We start from the raw sequence: 17,784 nt of genomic DNA, 5'->3' as shown, positions 1-17,784 counted from the left end.
TCGGGCTAGCCTTTGTTTACAAATGTCTCCTTAATGGTCTAGGGTCAGGAGGTGGCCAAGGGAGGCAGACTCATTCCTAGCATTGCTTGCTGTGCATATAAGTTATACATAAAAACAAGGGAGTATGATGAGTTTCACCTCTACAGGAGGCCACATATTCTCATTCCTTGTTTTAAGAGATGGAGATGACTCTACCTCATCAACATTTTAATCTCTCAACAGCTTTAAAATGCTTATATTTTATTCCACGTATAGAAGCTATTATTAGTTAATGTATTTAACTAAACTTTCTAGTAGCTCTTAGTTAACAGAAACAGGCCTTCATCACTGTCTGCTTACAGTCACAAAGACTCCAGAGACTGTCTAACATAATGCCTCCCCATACTGTGGTCATTCCACACATTTCTTCTCTTCCAGCTGCCCTTCCTACTCCCAATGCTTGTACACATGGCCATCAACATCCTTGCCTCATGGTTCACTGAGAAAACAGAAGCAATTGGCGAGGGTTTCTCACCCTTCTAACTCTAAACATACAACCATAGGAGAACAACCTCCTAAAACCAGAAGCTCATCTCCATCTCTCCAGCTAAACTTTTCTCTGCTGTATCACTTCCCTCCCTTCCACTATAGCACATGTCCCCACTTTACAACATATGCTGGCATGTCCCAACTTTAAAAACAAACATTCCTTGACCTAATGGTGCCCTCCAGCACTGATTCAACTTCCAGCCTTTCTCAGAGAAGCTTCTAGAAAATCCTCATTGCCTTGCTTCCTACTCACTTGCTAACCTTCTTTGAAACAGTGTGTCAAAGAATGCTTATTAATGCCATCAAGGAATTTTTATCCTCATTTTAAAAATTGGGAGATTGGCACTTAAGGGATCATGAAAAGACCTTCCTTGGAGCTACTTGGGAGCCCAGGGCTGACCCAAAGCACTCTCTCAGGATATCAGATTAGAGACATTAAGTACCCCTACACCTCCTTCCTATCTTATGTCATCCTTCCTGCAGAAAAACCAGACTTATCCCTCAGAATATCACTAATTTTTTATTATTTTTTATTTGATAAAGGACCTTTCTTTACTGGTATTTCGGTGTTAACTTATTTGTGTAAATTAATTTTCTTGACAACTTGAGGAATAGGTGATTCTATCTCCTTGATAAAATTCAACCATGGCTGAAAGGGAATAAAAAAAATCTTTCCCTGTATCACACTAAGTAGAGCAAGCAGTTGACCTTGATCACCTAGATTCCTGACCACAGATTCCCTGCCCTTTGTCATGGTTCCTTTCTCTTAGTTGTTCCCATTAGATGGTGACATGATAAGGGAGCCACTCTGAGATCTATGACCCAGTCCTATTACCTCCATGAGATAAGAGAATTTAGAGTTGATGTAAATTCATTACAAGGCCTCAGAAGCTTATTTATCTATCACAATGGGACTGTGAGGATTTGCATTGTCAAGATAAGATCCTCAGTTGAGGTGATCAGGGCATTTACCTCCCCTAGCTCTAACTCAAAGCTGACTTAGCATTATGGAGCTTGGGACTGGCCTGGAGGTCACCCCACATCCTACCCTCATTTTTCTAGGCACAAAGACACTGTGCTTTCTCAGAGCTTCCATAAGGCCTGGGTGAACAGTGGATCTGCCTCGAATCCATGCTTCCTTCTAGACCTTCTCCAGCGGCACAATCTGTGAGGCAGGACCATGCAACTAGTTCTAGGCTATGAATAACCAGGTTAGCTACTGGCAGAGGAGTTATCAAACATAATTTCCCTGCCACGTAGCCAAGAAGACTAAGCATTCCAAGAAGCATACAACTCTAAGATGGTGGGATGTTAGAAGACTTGAGTCTTCTTGCAGGGAACAAATCTACAGTGGATATTTGTCTGAGCAAAAAAAAAAAATTTTAAATTATCTTTTGAGTAAAGTCACTGAAGATTGTGAATAGCTTGTTATCACAGGATGACCTTAACCCATCCTGACTATATAGAACACGGTACCAGAGTAGGTTTCTGCTTTAGCAAAACTCCAAATATACATAATTTTCATTTAGTGGTCAGGAAGCAAGAAGGCAACCGACCTCAAGAGACAGAGAGATGCTACTGTGTTTTACATAGCAGTAAGACATGGGGTTGAGCTTTTGCCTCTGACAGGACAGGGCATAGATCTCCTTGCCTAATGACCTTGTCATTGGCTCTGAGAGAAGGGGGGGGGGACCAAAACATTGGAAGTCTGTACATGTCATTGCTGCATTCTTCCCAAAAGGGAGTCCAAGAAAGCTGAGTTCAGAAAAAAACTGACCAGTTTCAAAAAAGGAATGGGAGCCAGGCATGGAGGCTAAGTCAAGACCATCATTGAAAGTTCAAGGCCAGCCTTCACTGCCTGGTGAGACCCACTTAAGAGAGGATGTCAGGAAGATTGTGAAGGGCCTAAGTTCAGGAAAATGTTGCCAAATTAAACTGCCTCCAGGACACATGACAGCGAATGGACTAAATAAAGGCTAAGCTTTCTAAGAGAAGCCAGGGAGTCCCAGACAACTTCACTGACAGTCTAAGAGGAGCCAGAGAAATGAGACACTAGATCTACGGCATTCATCTCTGGACTCCATATCCAAAGGGGAAAAAAAAATCAAGGGTATGTTTATTAGCATACAGGACAGCCTGAAAACACAATACACGAATAAAGACATAAGAAACCATCCAAGTTTGGAAGTCTATTGTGCTGCCAAAGACAAAAGCCTCTCAGTTGAAGTGTTAAAATGACCCTTTGGCTGGCCCTCATACTTCCACTTGTAGGAAGTGAGTGAAAAAAAAAAATTGGTTAGTCCCCAAGTGAGGCAATTGCTTTAACCCCCACTTCCAATGTGCCTGAGAACAGGAAGATGCTCCAAACAATGACCAGACAGACTCAGAGGCCAGGAAGAAACATTTTGCTTCCTTTGTGGTATCCTGTTTCAAACTACAGGTCAACCTTGCTACAGGTCAATCAATGACTCTTTAAGTATAAACTTATAATAAAAAAATATCAAAGACTAGGTTTGGATCTGTATTATTTTAATAAATCCAAAGAAGTGTCAGGAGTGCCTAATTTTCCTGTACATCCCAGATTTCAAAACCTCACACTGAATGGCATGTCCCTATGTTCTACACAGCATCCTCTGGAGCTGTGAGCATCTTTCGTGGGCTTTTAAAAAGCAATTCTCTAGATTGCAGCTTGAACCATCTCTTTAGAGTGCAACAAGGTATTACACTAAAAGCATATGATGTAGACATACTCTACAGAAGGCCAGCCAAATGAACAGCTCCACCTCATACAAGCGCTCAAAACCTCAACCAGGAGCCAAAGTAATGGCATTGTAAAAAATAACTGACATTATGCCTGAGAGATATATGGCAGGGCTGGGAGACAGCATCATAAACATGAAAGCAGCTAATCTCCATTTCAACATTTTACTGCTCTATCTGTGGATGGCTCGGGTACTGACAGAGTGGGTCCCCGAGTCCCTCACAGTCCCTATGTCAAAGTGTAACCCCAGGTGAGAATGCATCTAGAGGTAGCACTGGTCCAGAAGTAATTAAATTTAGATGAGACCAGAAGGGTGGGGCCCTATTCCAAAGGATTAGTGTCTCACAAGAAACAGAAGAAATGAAAGATCACTTGCTCTGATCCTTCTGCCTTTACCTCCTGAGTGCTGGGATTACAATGTGAGCCAACACACCCAGTTTAACATTTTTAATGTTTGGGAAATTATTTTTTTAATTTAATTATCACTAAGAGTTCAAGTTCCCAGACAAATAAACCTAACAGATTAATTTTTTTTCTTCTGTTAACATTTTTAATCAGAAAGCAGGGTGACACATACCATGGCACACATGTAATGGCCAGAGAACATATGGTAGAGTTAAGTTTTTGCCTCCCACCATGTCCCCAAGGTCAAAGTCATCAAAATTGGTGGCAGGCATCTTTACTCACTGAGCAAGTCTACTGATCTTCCTGACTCAGACTCCTAGATATTGGGATGTCCACCAACATGCCAAGCTCAACAGACTTAACATGTATTTACTATGTGTGGTGTGTGTGGAGGGGTAATACAAATGCCATGGTGCTCAGCAAAGCAAAAACAGAAAAACAAAGAATGGGGGAAATTGGGCTGAAGGTGTTAAGTCTGTGGCAGAGGACCTGCCTAGCATTTTCCAGGCCTCGGGTTTAAATCCCAGCACTGCAAGAACTCATAAAGAAAATTGAAACAATGAAATATAGAGCCGAGTGTGGTTCCTTTGCTTTGTCTGAGCCCAGTGAAGAACACTGAAAACCTATCCACTAGTAACAGTAAAAACTAGACCAGAAATCTAACGGAAGCCAGTGTCCACTGGTTAGTGCGCACAACGAGTGTGGACTCGAAGGGCGGACTCCAGACAGCATCCTGCCAATGAAGGAAGGCACAGCCACCTCCGGGTTTGCTTTGCTGTAAATATTTCTGCTCCGTAATTTCATTTATTTGGCCATTTATTTTTAGCACCCAGGCAGCCCAGCATAAACAAGCAAGGGCAAACCAGTTTTGCAACTTACTAACTACATGGTGTTGGGCCAGCCTCTTGATCTCTTCACTGAGTTTCTTCACAATTGAAAACAGAGATAATGCCCCTTACCTTGCAAAACCAAGCACAATTATCACGGGCATTTAATAGCGGGGAGCTATTTAGCAATAGTGTTTTGTATGCTAAGTACCATGCAGGGCGTTTGAATAGAATGTCTAAGAACCTGACCAGCTGGAAATGACATTTAGATAAAAAAAAAAAAAAAAAAAAAAAAAAGATGGATGATGACAGCTAACAATTTAAGAAGAATGATAGATCACAAATAATAGGGCTCTGATCTAGCTAGAAGGATTACAGCGTATCCTCGAACTGGGCCCTAGAAAGTGTCAGTTGCAAATTAGTTGAGGTGAATGTCTTAAAGGTAGGGGAAGTGACAAAGAGAAGAATGTATCTATTGACCCAATAGAGGGAATCTTCTGGAACTGGCGAGGTGTGAAGGCCACCTGACCACTGGACCCCGTCTCCGAAGCAGTACATATGGGGGAGGCCAGGAAAGAAAGCCAGGAGTGAACGAGGAGGAGCGACGGCCAGGCTGGCAACCAAGGAACTCTGCTCACAAGAACTGGGATGCCGGAGTGTCTTAGCCAGTGGTCATCCCACGTGATGAGGAGGGGAGAAAACTGTACAAAGCAGGGGTGCATCACACAGGAGAACAGGGGCCTAACGCTAAGGGGCTCATAGGAGTGCCAAACAGAGGGAGAAGTTAAACAGCTTGGTTCCGTCAACTAAAAAGATGAATGACATTTCCCACACTGGTACAGGTAGGTCCGTCTCTCAGTATTCAAGGTAATCCTTACTAACTCCTGAAGTTCTCAAGGATGTGAATGCATTCAAACCAGCAAAACACACTCCTTGGCATGAAATATTATTGGTGGATGACTCTCTCTCAAAAACTCTAAACACAAAATGAAGAAATCCAATGTATGGCTAACTCAATCAAAGGTAGACTCACTTTCCCTTTCTGTAGAGCGGGAAGCTAGCTCTATCTCTAGCGTATCAAAAGACTCAGATAAAAATCGCTCCAGAAAGCCTGGAAGCTTGCCATCTTGGTTGCCAAGCTCTTGTGTAATACTGGTTTGGGAATCTATCATTCATTATGTTCTTTGCTACAGTCAAAGAACAGTTGCTTTATGACTCATAAGTATTACACTAGAAAGTCTATTAAATCCCAATCATAGATACATGTCCAAGGTTTACTTAAGAACATAGGCTGGCTTGATGACTAAGCAATGATTAGAATAAACTAATCTTAACATGCTAAGAAATCAAAGAAGAAAACAAAACAAATACTTCCTAGAGGATAGGAACAATTCATAATCCTTACTATATATTCACTCAATACTCTCACCAATTTTGCAGGAGAGAGCCCCTGTTTTCCATATTTTGTACATGGAAAAACAAGGCTACAGGGAGGCTAAACAGTTCCCCAAGATTACACTACAAAACAAAAGGAAAGAACTAGCAGATGAACAGAAACAACTGGGCTCCGAGATCCAGTCAGACTTTAATGAAATCCATTTTCATTTGTGACTCCATAGCACTGAGCCCTGGTGGGGCACAGCACTCCCATTTAACTTAGAAACAAGGTAGGAGCCTCTACAGTCACTATGGCTAACTCCTACTGTCCTGTTATTCTCTACCCAAATCCATGGCATCAACATAACTGGGAAAGGACACAGGTCTAAATTAAAAGATGTTCTGCAACATGCATGATCTAGAACCTCCAAAAGTGGGAAGGTGACAAAGACTAAGAAATTGCCATAGGAACAAAGTATGAAAGCAACGTGCTACGTGGACATTCACAAGACAATTGGCAATCTGAGTAGAGTCTATGGCTTAAGGGATTATGCCAATGTTAATTTATTTTGGTAACTGTACCATAGCTATGTAAGATGTTAACGCAGCAGAGTATATAAGAATACTCCACTAGCTTGGTAAATCTAAAAAGTCTCTAATTAAAATTTTTTTTGTAACTGTTTTAATTCAAGGTTTAAATATACCTTTTTAATCTCTGTTTCCTTTTTCTTGTCTTATTGTACAAGCAAAAAACCTCCAAAAGACATTTAACAGAAATTTTAAGGCTAGATACCCTTTTTAAAAATTATTTTTATCTTTGCATATGGAATAATTGTACACTTAGGAAATCCTCCCAAAAATATACACTACTCAAATAATGAGTGAATTTGGCAAAGTCACAAAATACAAGATCAAGACACAAAAATTTAGTACTTTTGTATTGATCAAGATAAATGGAAAATAAAATTGAGAGAAAAAAATATAACAGCATAAAATACATATGAGATAATATATAATATCTAAATAATAAAATGTAACAATCTGTAAATCCTCTATATAGTATAGCAAATCACAAAATAACACTGAGAGTAACCAAAGAATTTACAAAATGGAAAGGTATACTATATATTTATGTTTATAAATACTAATTTTCCATTATGATATTAATAGATATGGCAATAGACAAGTTTCCAAAAATTATTCTGTAAAGTTAGTACAATAATCATAAATAAAAGTCTGACAGACTCTTTTGTTTTGTTGGGTTTTTTTTTTGTTTTTTGTTTTTTTTTTTTTTTGGAGACAGGGTTTCTCTGTGTGGCTTTGGAGCCTGTCCTGGAACTCACTCAGTAGACCAGGCTGGCCTTGAACTCAAAGAGTGCTGGGATTAAAGCAATGGGCCACCACCGCCCAGCAAGCTCATCCTAAAGTTTATACAGAAATGCAAAGAATTTCTGTAAGTTCTGGGGCGGGGGAATCGAAGGCTGGAGAGGGGGCACAGTGGGGAAAAGACTTTAGACCCGCAGCACCCACATGAAGAGTCGGGCATGGTCCCACTCATCTGTAACCTCGGCAGGGTAGAAGGAGAGACAGGGCTTGCTGGGAGAGAGTCTAGGCAAAGGATGAGCTCCAGGTTCACTGATATATCCTTCTCAAATGCCAAGATGGAGAAGCAATTGAGGAAGGCACAGGTCAACCTCTGGCCTCCATATTTGCCCACCTGATGTGTACACATGCCACACATCTCTCTCTCTCTCCTTTCCCTCTCTTACACACACACACACACACACACACACACACAGGAAAGGGAGAATAAGAGAAGCTACTATGCCAAGGGCTTTAGGTCTAGACATGTAGCTTAATTGAAAAGTGCTTGTCTAAGAGCCATGAGGCCGCCCCAGTGTTCAACACTTAGCACTGAGAAACAAAAACTTACTGTAAACTATATTAAAATGGCCTGATACTAACTCAAGAATTGAAAAGTAATCTAAGTGAAAGAGAAAAAAAAAACAAAAACAAAAAACTAAGAAATAGGCCCAACCACATGACCTTTCAATGTTTAACGAAGACTCTGCTATCATTTGATGAAAACCAGATTTTTTTTTTTCAATTAATTCATATAGTGGTTGTTTGCCCATATGGAACAACGCCATTTTGATCCTGCCTTAACGCATACACCAGGATCAAATAGCAATAATCACAGATTCACTGTGAAAACTAAAAAGACAGATAGACCTTTAGGAAGAAGCCACAGGTAAATGAGATTGTGAAATCATTTACGGGTAGGGCTCGTGGAAACACAATTGCCCCTTTCCCCACCCCCAAAACACCCTGATAGACTGTACTTCATACAAATAATTCTGTCTATCAAAAGGCATCATTAAATTAGGCCAGAATGTGAATGTGATTCAGTGATAGAGTACTTTCCTAGCCTGTGCCAGGCCCTAGACTTGAGCCTCAACACACACACACACACACACACACACACACACACACACACACACACACACACACAGGTGGGTGGGGTGGGGTGGGAGGGAGAATTAGGCAAATAGAAAACTAAATTCCATAGGCAAAAAATATTTGTAGACCAGTAAGACAGCACAGGCCTTTAACCTCAGCACTCAGGAGTCAGAAGCAGACAGATCTCCATGAGTTCAAGGCCAGCCTGATTCACACAGGGAGCTGGAAGCAACCCAGAGCTACACAGTCAGACCTTGGTTTTTGTTTTGTTTTGTTTTGTTTTGTTTGGAGACAACAATTTGTAATCATGTACCTGGTAAGTCTCCCTTCCAGAATATATTAAGAATTAAAACACAAATTTAAAATTTGCAAAATATTTAAACAGGTACTTCTTCATAAAAAAAAAAAAAAATGTGATGTTCCAGCACCCAAAGGCAGAGATGGGAGTTCAAGACCAGCTGGACTACATCTTAAATTCTAGACTAGCAAGTCTAGACATAGTAAGACCCTGTCTCAAAAAAAAAAAAAAAATGTAAATGCTACTCATTATAAATACTCATAGAAATGCAATAAACCTGCACAAAGGCCATAAATTCAACTTCTTGGGCTATGCAGATTGTGTGTCCCTTATCATTTGAGGTTTTTAAAAAAAAATCTTAATATCCATAAGATATTTTTGGAGTGGGACCTAAGTCTACACATAAAATACACTTAATTTACCTACTTATTTGTAGGGCTGGGTATTGAACCCTGAGCCTCAAGGGGTGCTGGGTGTGCCTGTACCTGAGTTACACAGTCCCCTTCAGTTAGAAGTCATATATGCTTTATACATATAGCCTGAAGGCAATTTAATACACTATTTTTATTCACTTGTGCTTGGCTGAGACTTCTCATGTGAGGCCAGGCGTGGAATTTCCCACTTGTGGCATATTAGTACTCAAAAGCTCAGCAGATGGAGCAATTCAGAAAGACGAGGTTTTAAGATGAGGGACATTCAATCTGTACCCAAGAGACATATCTCCACCATTTGGGGCTGGAGAAATGCCTCAGCAGTCAAGAGCCAAGTATTGCTCTTGCATAGGCCCCCAGTCCCCAATACCTACTGGAACTCCAGCTCCAGGGGGATCCCAGCGTCTCCAGCTTCTGCAGGTACCTGCACTTACCTGTATGGAACCCATGCAAACACACACACACACACACACACACAAAAGCATCATTGAAATAAAGTAAATTTAATTGAAAGAAAGAACATCGTAGCAATTCAATTTGTAACGGTCCAATATTGAAAGCATCTCAAATGCTCATAAAAAATAAAATGGCTCAAGTGTTAGTCACGAATAGGGGCAAATAAACTTCCTGTTAATAGCCAGAAAGTAAATACTTTAGGCTTTGTGGGTCAGATGGTCTCACAGTAATAAACACGGAAACAGGCTTTGGCCATGTTCCAATAAAAGTTGCTATGTGAAAATATGAAATGGGCTGGAATAGGTTAATAGTTTGCCAGTCCCGTATATAAAGGGGGGAAAAAAACCTTATAATGCAGTATGAATGGCACTCAAGAACACAATGTGAGGGGGGAAAAAAAGAAAAGGAAAATACATTTTTCAAGTTCCTGATGATTGAAATCAAGACAGTCGAGTCGGGGAGTCAGTGCCCCATAGGAAGGAGCAGGGATGAAAAGGGCCTATGACCTCATCTGGATAGTCACACAGGCATATATATACATCAGGCATTTCATCGGGCCACACCCTTCATTTTTGCCTTTTCCATACTTTGTATTTGCAAGTACGTTGTAGCTCAATTTGGAGAAAAGGGCAAATTGGATGACTAGAATATTGATCTAAAGAAATAATATCCAGAATTCAACAGGGCTTAAAAATATAAAAGTCAGATTAAAAAAAATACATGAAGGAGTTTTATGTACATCTATCTAATTGTGGTTCCTAACGAACAGAAAAAAAAAATGTAGGTGCTCAGGGAAGACGGAATCAGGGGTAAAACTTGCCAGGCTTGAAAAAGAAACTTCAGTTCAAAGTGTCAAATATGTGTGCACACAAAACACACTTTAGCTTGTCCAGAAAGGCTTTGATTACACATTCTTTGTGATCATATAAGGAACAATTAAGACCAGTCAGCAGATCAGTGGTATTGACACATGTGCTAACTGAGGGGCAGGTTAGACGTCACGAACAAGGGGGAAACTTCCCCAGCCTTCCACATTGGAGCTGGAGAATATCTCTGAAGACTCTCACAGTGAAAGGAAAAAAAAAAAATACCACAAGGAAAACATGTTTAATTCTTAAAACAGGACCACATACTGCATGCCAAGCAACAGCGTATAAAAAGCCGTCTCTTTCCAGGTGACAAATGGGTAGAGAGCCCAGAAGCAAGCCCAGACTAATCTGAGCATCGCTCATAGCCAAAGGGGCACACCAAGCCCCTGGCATAGGGACAATTGCCTTCCTAGGTGAAAAAAAAAATAACTTAATCATGTGTTACCTTTACCATATAAACAAAACCTACACACACGTACACCCACATACGCATGAGCTCCATAGCTGTGAACAAAATACAAGCTGTAAAATTTCAGAAATCACTGTGGAATCAATTTCATTAACAGCGGAGTTTTTTTTTTTTGTTTTGTTTTTTAATAAATCAAGACACACACGCCACAGAGATGAAAGTCTCTTTATTTATCTGAAAGTTTCTTCAACCACGACCTGCAGCCAGAACGATGTTTCCCCACGAGACATGTGTGCAATGTTGGGAATGTCCTGGTCTGTAGTGTAGGAGTGTGCAACATAATAAAATATAAAGTTACATGGTGGAGGTTGCGCACTAGAAATCTGGCCCGGAGCCACTGAATAACTGAAATTGAAATAAATACCACAACATGCCAGCATTTTAAAACCCAGAGTGAAGGGTTACAAAATTTTTGTGCTTTGTTACCTTTTTTAGTATTTATATTTTTCATAACAAAAACCTCATTTGTGCTTAAATTGCTTAATTAAATTAAAGTTACTTTAAAAAAGAGCACATTGAATGATTTCAATTTTCTTTTAAGTACTTTAAAAAGTATATTAAAATTTTAATGTATAGAAACACATGATGGATTTAATGAATAGCAATGTGCCCACCAAAGAAACTATGAAATACAATCTTAATGCTGTTATGTTTCCTAGGTAACTCTCCCTGATCAAGACTCTTTATGACGCAGTGGAAAATATGAGATTTCAAGCCCTGGATTCAGGCTCCTTCATTTTCTTTAATATATTCGGGGGGGGGGGGTTAACATTTAGACCTACGTGTATCATTTAACAGTTATTAATCCTGAAACGTGGCTCAGGTCACTGCCCACTGGTCAAGAGATGAGGCATTTTCTATCTTCCCAGGAATTCTTTCTCAGTGTTCCCTCATACCCACTGCCCCCCCTCTCCAGGGAGGAGACCATTAACAATGTTCACTGCATTAATTTACATTTTTCCTTTTGTTACTTTTAATATCTCTGAGCTTCCCTAAATAATGGCTTTGCTTGCCAGCTTCTGAATTTCACATAGATGAAATCATGCAATATTCAGTAACTTGGTTTTTTTTTTTTTTATCCTCAACACTGAGAGGCGTCTGTGTGGAAACACAGACCTGCCTCGTTCGCTCCTATACCATGTTCCATTTTATGACTGGTACATAATTTATGTTTCCCCGTCAGATGGACATGAAGGCGTTGTCCAGCTCTGTGGTACTACACAGTAAGCCTTCTTGTACATGTCCTCTGGTGCATATGAAAATGTATCTAGGGCAGTGGCTTTTAAACTTTTTTGACCATGACTCATAGTAAGGAATGACATTTTAGAAAACCATTACACACGCATGTGTGTATAAAACTAAGAGGGGGGGGGTGGTCATAAAACAAAGACCCTCTGGCTTGAGACACACTCTGACATTTTCTCCGTTTGCGATTTTCATTTTTTTTTTTATCACTCTCTACTTAAACGATTGCGCAACTCACAAATACGAGCTTCGCATTTGGAACAACGCTCCTCTGTAGGATGTGTACAGAGGCACGGGACCGTGAGGTCGGGAAATGCAGATGCCAAATGTCGTCAAATCCGATTCTTGACTGAAATGAACGTTCTCATTTACTAGTATGTAAATGTCCCGCTGTTTTTAGAGCGAAAACCGCAAAACAACAGATTTTATCTTGTTCATACGTCACTAAAATATTAATCACTTACCATGCGCTAAGTAAGCAGCCGGAGACTCCAACCCTAGACCGATGGGTTAATACGCAGAGGGAAAAGGAAAAGTGGGGGGGGGGCACACTTCGGGGAGCAGAACCTCGCCGAGGCCCCAGAGAGCTAACAGGAGGAGCCTCGAAGCTGCCTTAGAGGGTGGGGTTAGAGGAAGATCCTTAGAAGAAGGACCTAAGCTGGGACATTTCTATTTTTAATTTTTACTTAATTCCTAAAACATCAAAGTAGCACATTTGTAACGGGATTCCCACCATTTTTGGACCCCTTTTCGGGCACAAAGCGGAAAACCCTTTCTAGCGTCCGTAAAGTTGATGCGCGGACTGGAGAAAAGGCCACAAGTTGCACTTTGAATTCTCCGAGGAATTTTTAGGAGTCCAACGCTTTCAAAGAGCTTTAAGAGCACAAGCGGGAGCGCCCAGTGATCGCCAAAGCATCAAAAAAAAAAAAATAAGTGCGCTTCCCCGAAACGGACGCCCATCCCTTCTCCCCGACTTTCTTTTTTAGCCTTTTGTGGAGTTCAAGAGTGTTGCCAGGTCTCGAGGACCGCGGCTAAGTGCCGCGTACCACCCAGCCACGGGTGCGAGCCAGCGCGGCACGCGCGCGGCGTTTAGCACCGTTCCGAGGGACCCCGGAGCCTTTCCCTGCATCCCTGACAGCCGCAGCCGGGAAACCCGTGCTCGGAGTTTACCACCTCGGTGCCCGAAGGGGCCCGGGACCCTCAGGTCCGCGCAGAGCGCGGCAGCCCACCCACAGCCACCCACCCCGCGGCATTGCCGCGCCACGTCCCCCCGAAGTGCCCCGATCGCCCACCTACTTACCCACCCGAGCTGGACTCAGGCGAGGCCACTCCGCTCGCAGCCTACGCGGCCATCTCGGCACCCCGGAGGTGCCCGCTCTCCGCTCTCCTCCCGCTTGCCGCGAGCCCCCGTGCCCGCGGCCGCGCCTCTCCGTGTGGTTCTCCCGCCTGCCAGGCGAGCGAGGACGGAGAACGCCCCAGCCGCGGCTTTATCAAGGTTCGGGGCGGTCTCTGCCCCAGCTGAGTGACAAATCGCAGACGCCGTGGGCTTTGCCGCGCAACAAGGCAGCCAACGGGATGGCTGCACGGACGAGGCTGCGGGCGGGGCTGCGAGAGGAGCTGGGCCCCCGGGTGTCACGTGGGAGCAGGAGGCCCCGTTTGGAGCTCGGGGGTCTGCGGGGGAGGACAGCCACGCAGGCAGCCCGCCACGGTGACTCATCGGCTGTATGCGCAAAGCCAAGGTCGCCTAGGTGCCGCGTTGGCGCAGGTAGCCTCGACTCGGCCGTGATGAGGGTTGATTGCGCCCGTTCTCCCCCCCACCCCACCCCAGGATGATCCACCCTCGGCCACATCGCAAACCAGAAAACTGGCAGGGTGGGGTGGGGTGGGATGGGGGGGCATGCATCGTGAGCTGGAGCTTGCAGCCAGAGGCCAAAAAAAACTTAGTCCCTGCGTGATCGCTTGGTACCACGGCTGGTGTGGGCCACACGGAGTTCTAACAGCTTTGAGGGTCAATACCCCAAGTCCCATGTCAGCCCCCCGAGAAACCATACTCTCCTTGTTGACGAGTGAGAGAAAACAAGACAGATTGGAAGCAGTTTTTGTTTGTGGCCACGGGCTCGCATTGTTCACTCTTTAAAGACATTTAAAATATTTTATATCATTTGAGTTCACAAAGAGCCCGAAGCGAATCTCCAGCATTTGCTTTCGTCCTTCTAAGGCTGTGCATATAAGAGGTCCGTGAATGTTAAGTGGGAAAAGTAAGGAACACGGCCGTTTCCGACTCCTTTCAGTTTCACGGTCTCCGAAGCGAGAGAGGCAGTTAATCAGCGCGCTCCCTGTCTCCTACCCTCACCCCAGACTCCATTTCCCACCGCCCGCCGTTTGCATTGCTTTAGGCTCGTTAGCAGCTAAACGTGCGGTCTTAACTGGAGATTTAGACGAACGGTCACTGAAGTAAGCCTTTCCCGGATTGCACTTCTCTGGTAAAGAAAGCGGGCTTTTTCCTTACGGCCATTTTTCTTAAGAAGTATGTGACTTCCACGATAAAGAAAATTAGGCTTTTCTCTTTACATGTCGATAAAAAAAAAATGGATATTTTGAATTCCCACCTTATAAAATCTCACAGAGCCCAAAAGCAATTTCTTAGTAGAATTTTTTTTTCAAAGGCAGGGGTCTCATGTAGGCCGGGTTGGCCTTGAACTCCTGATACTCTTGCCTCCACCTCCTAAATGCTGGTATTACATGCGTGCAAGACAATGCCAGACGCACTGCCTTACTGAGGAAAGATCTCCGTGTAAAGGCCTGAATCCTGCCTACGCGTTCCTCAAAGGTCAGTCAGTTTTTCTGCTTGAATGCCTGAAGAATTATTTATCAACGACCGAACGGCCTTCTCCCCCCATCCCATATATATCATGATCTTTTAATTTTTGAGTTACATTCTTTAATGAGCTTAATATGCCATTCCTGTTACATCTGAATCGGCTTCCGTGTTAGGACTGAGTGTTGTTTTTGTAGACTATTTCTCCGGTGAATTCCTTAGGTTTAAGGCTGCGATGAGAGCACGTGGAAACAGCTACGATTGGAAATACAGCTTGCCTCGGCAACTCGGTAAATCGTACAGCCAGCCCTGCACCAGACCCCTCCTCGCTAGAAGCAGCCCGTTTCCATGAACTCCAGCTGGGGTTTTCAGGAGAATACAGCACTCCAGGAGGCGAACTGAATAGCAGTATTAAGTGTTCAGTTTCCCGGACACTTCACAAGGATGCTACAGACTGCTTTCCAGTGTGCAAGATTTTTGTGACTTCTCAGGATTTAGTCTGTTTTTTTTTTTTCCCAACGTGTCTCAAAGGGGTGGGAAGACAGGGTGCATATAGGCACATTGTGGGCACAAAACACTTTAATTAATCTTGGCTCTGCTATCTATTCTCAAATTGGACACCATAAAACTGCTGCAGGTAAAGCACATCTGTAATCCCAGAACTCCCTAAAGGCCAAAACAGAAGAATGGAAAAGTTCAAGGCCAGCCTGCCCCATGTAGTGAGACCCTGTCTGGAAAAGGCAAAGAAAAATAAGACGGCAGGATTTTTTTTCTTTCCTTGGTTATTTTACCCACTGTTTTCTTTCCCTTGGGTGGTCTAATTGGGGCTTTTTCATGCTTTCCTGAAATATGCTTATACAGGAATCTCTCATTGATAATAAATCATAGGAAGCCTTTTTTTTTTTTCTATTATGCTATTTTCAGAGGTCCTTTTTGAATATGAATGGGTTTCCCTGGTATCCGTGACATCTAAACGTTCCCTCAGAAACGCCAAGTCCCCAAAAGGTTTTAGGACAGAGGTTGTAAATAAATCTCCACAAGGTCTAAACCAGTGAGGAATAATGGCTCTACACTAGAGTAGGGAAGAGGTGGGGGTGCTGTACAGCTCACGCTGGGCTGCATGGCTGCAGGGCTGCATGGCTGCAGAGCTGCAGGTCTGCAACTCAACAGTGCCACCAAATCTGTATCTTTTTTTTTTAAAGAATGACACATGATATTTTCTCAGGAAACCCTCTCATTTTTGAAACGGCACAGATGTCAAGCGTGTCTCTCATGGCGAAACTGAACCAGAGGGTCTCCACGGCGGTCCCTTCAGCAGTTAGAAACTCAGTAATTATTCTTTTTTTCTAACGTGCTTCCAAGCATCGTTTCATTCCACAGACTCTCCACTAACTTCTTCAAATGTCTTTATCAGTCAGGCATAGTGGCTTTATGACCCCAGCACTTAGGAGCCAGAAGCAAGAGGATTAGGTATTCAAGGCATTCAAGGTCTCCCTTGGCCACATAATAAGTTCAAGACCACACTGGACTACATGAGAATCTCGCAGGGAAAAAAAAGATGATTTTTCCTTATCAAACAAAAAAACCATGAAGACTGATGCTGAAGTTTACTCTAGGATAAAATGTGTCAGAACCCTTCATTATCAGGGACTCTTTCTTACTGGGGGCAGCGGCAATGACCGTTCTAATATTTACACCATGTGAACAGACAGTTGATACAAAATATGAACACAATAACCAAATAATAGGCGACAGTATCATTTTTCAGTCATGTAGAAAAGACATTGAGCAAAATCTGACATTCATTCTTGAAAACAAAAAGTCGAGCTATAGGGGACCTTCCTTGGCCTGCTAATGGGTGGGCTCATTTCCCATAGCTGTCACAATAAATTACCACAAATGGCTGGTTCAAAACAAGAAACTTATTTTCTCACAATTCAAGAGGGCAGAAGTCTGAAATAAGAAGTATCAGCAAAGACCACGTGCACCCTCTAGTGGCCGTTGAGGAGAATCCTTCCTTGCTTCCAGCCGGTTTGGGTAGCTGTTCCGTTTTAGGGCCACTCTGTCCCCCACTCTGCTTTCCATCTCCAAATTGTCTTCTTGATTGGTGTCTTACTATGACTATCTTATAAAGACACTTGTCATTGTATTATCTTTAAGATCCACCTTAATTACTTCAACACAAGCATAGTACCTAATCTTTTCATTTGGAATTGCCTCAAAACTGGACCTATGGGTTTCCTGGTCCTTGCTGGACCTTAATCCTTAATTTAGAATGCAAAGCCCCCCCTCCACTCTCACTATATATAAAGTAGCCACCACAGGCCCCAGGGATTAGGACATGAATGTGCATGTGTTGGGGAAGGTGTTACCTTTTAATCCTCTGCCCTGGTAAATCCAGATCTAATTTGTTGTAGAAAGCTGGTGGACTGATTGTAACTTTATATGGAAACAAAAGAACACGGAGGAGGAGAAAAAAATAACATTAGAATATAGGTCTGAGTGTCCTTAAGAGGAGAAGGGAGAGGAAGAGGAAGAGTAGAAGGAAGAGATGGAGGAAGAAGGGGGTGGAAGAGGGAAGTAGAGAGGGAGAATGAGAGAGAGAAGAAGAAGAAGGTGGAAGAAAGATGAGAAAGGAGGATGAAGAAAGGTAATTGGAAGGCAGATGCAATCTGGTCTTCAGGCTTACTCTAAAACTATAAAAATTGAGACTGGAAGGGACCAGCATCAGAAAAAAAAAAAAGAGGAGAGTACTGAGTCCAGACAGAGCCTTATGCAGTCCATGCTAGTTAGCCTTGACCTTGATATGTACTGGGGAATGACCCTGAACTCTTTGTCCT

At 42.7% G+C, this 17,784-nt stretch overlaps 1 protein-coding gene across 10 annotated transcripts in view; it reads right to left on the bottom strand.

Annotated features, from left to right (window-relative positions):
* Nucleotides 1-13,602, bottom strand: part of Plagl1 (PLAG1 like zinc finger 1) — a 44,006-nt gene extending 30,404 nt beyond the window's left edge. For 4 of the 10 annotated variants that reach the window (XM_037200486.1, XM_028861276.2, XM_028861283.2 and 1 more), the window contains exon 1: nt 13,427-13,601. The gene's annotated coding sequence lies outside the window, so the exon portion shown is untranslated. Of the gene's footprint in view, nt 1-13,426 lie in introns of all 10 variants that reach the window. The other 6 variants (XM_037200489.1, XM_028861325.2, XM_028861315.2 and 3 more) reach the window with 2 other exon arrangements.
* Between the last annotated feature and the right edge of the window lie 4,182 nt (nt 13,603-17,784).

Source organism: Peromyscus leucopus, chromosome 8a (genome assembly GCF_004664715.2).
Source record: "Peromyscus leucopus breed LL Stock chromosome 8a, UCI_PerLeu_2.1, whole genome shotgun sequence".
Classification (NCBI taxonomy): Eukaryota; Metazoa; Chordata; class Mammalia; order Rodentia; family Cricetidae; genus Peromyscus; species Peromyscus leucopus.
Note: the sequence above shows the minus strand (reverse complement) of the source record. Positions and strands in the feature narration are given on the sequence as shown.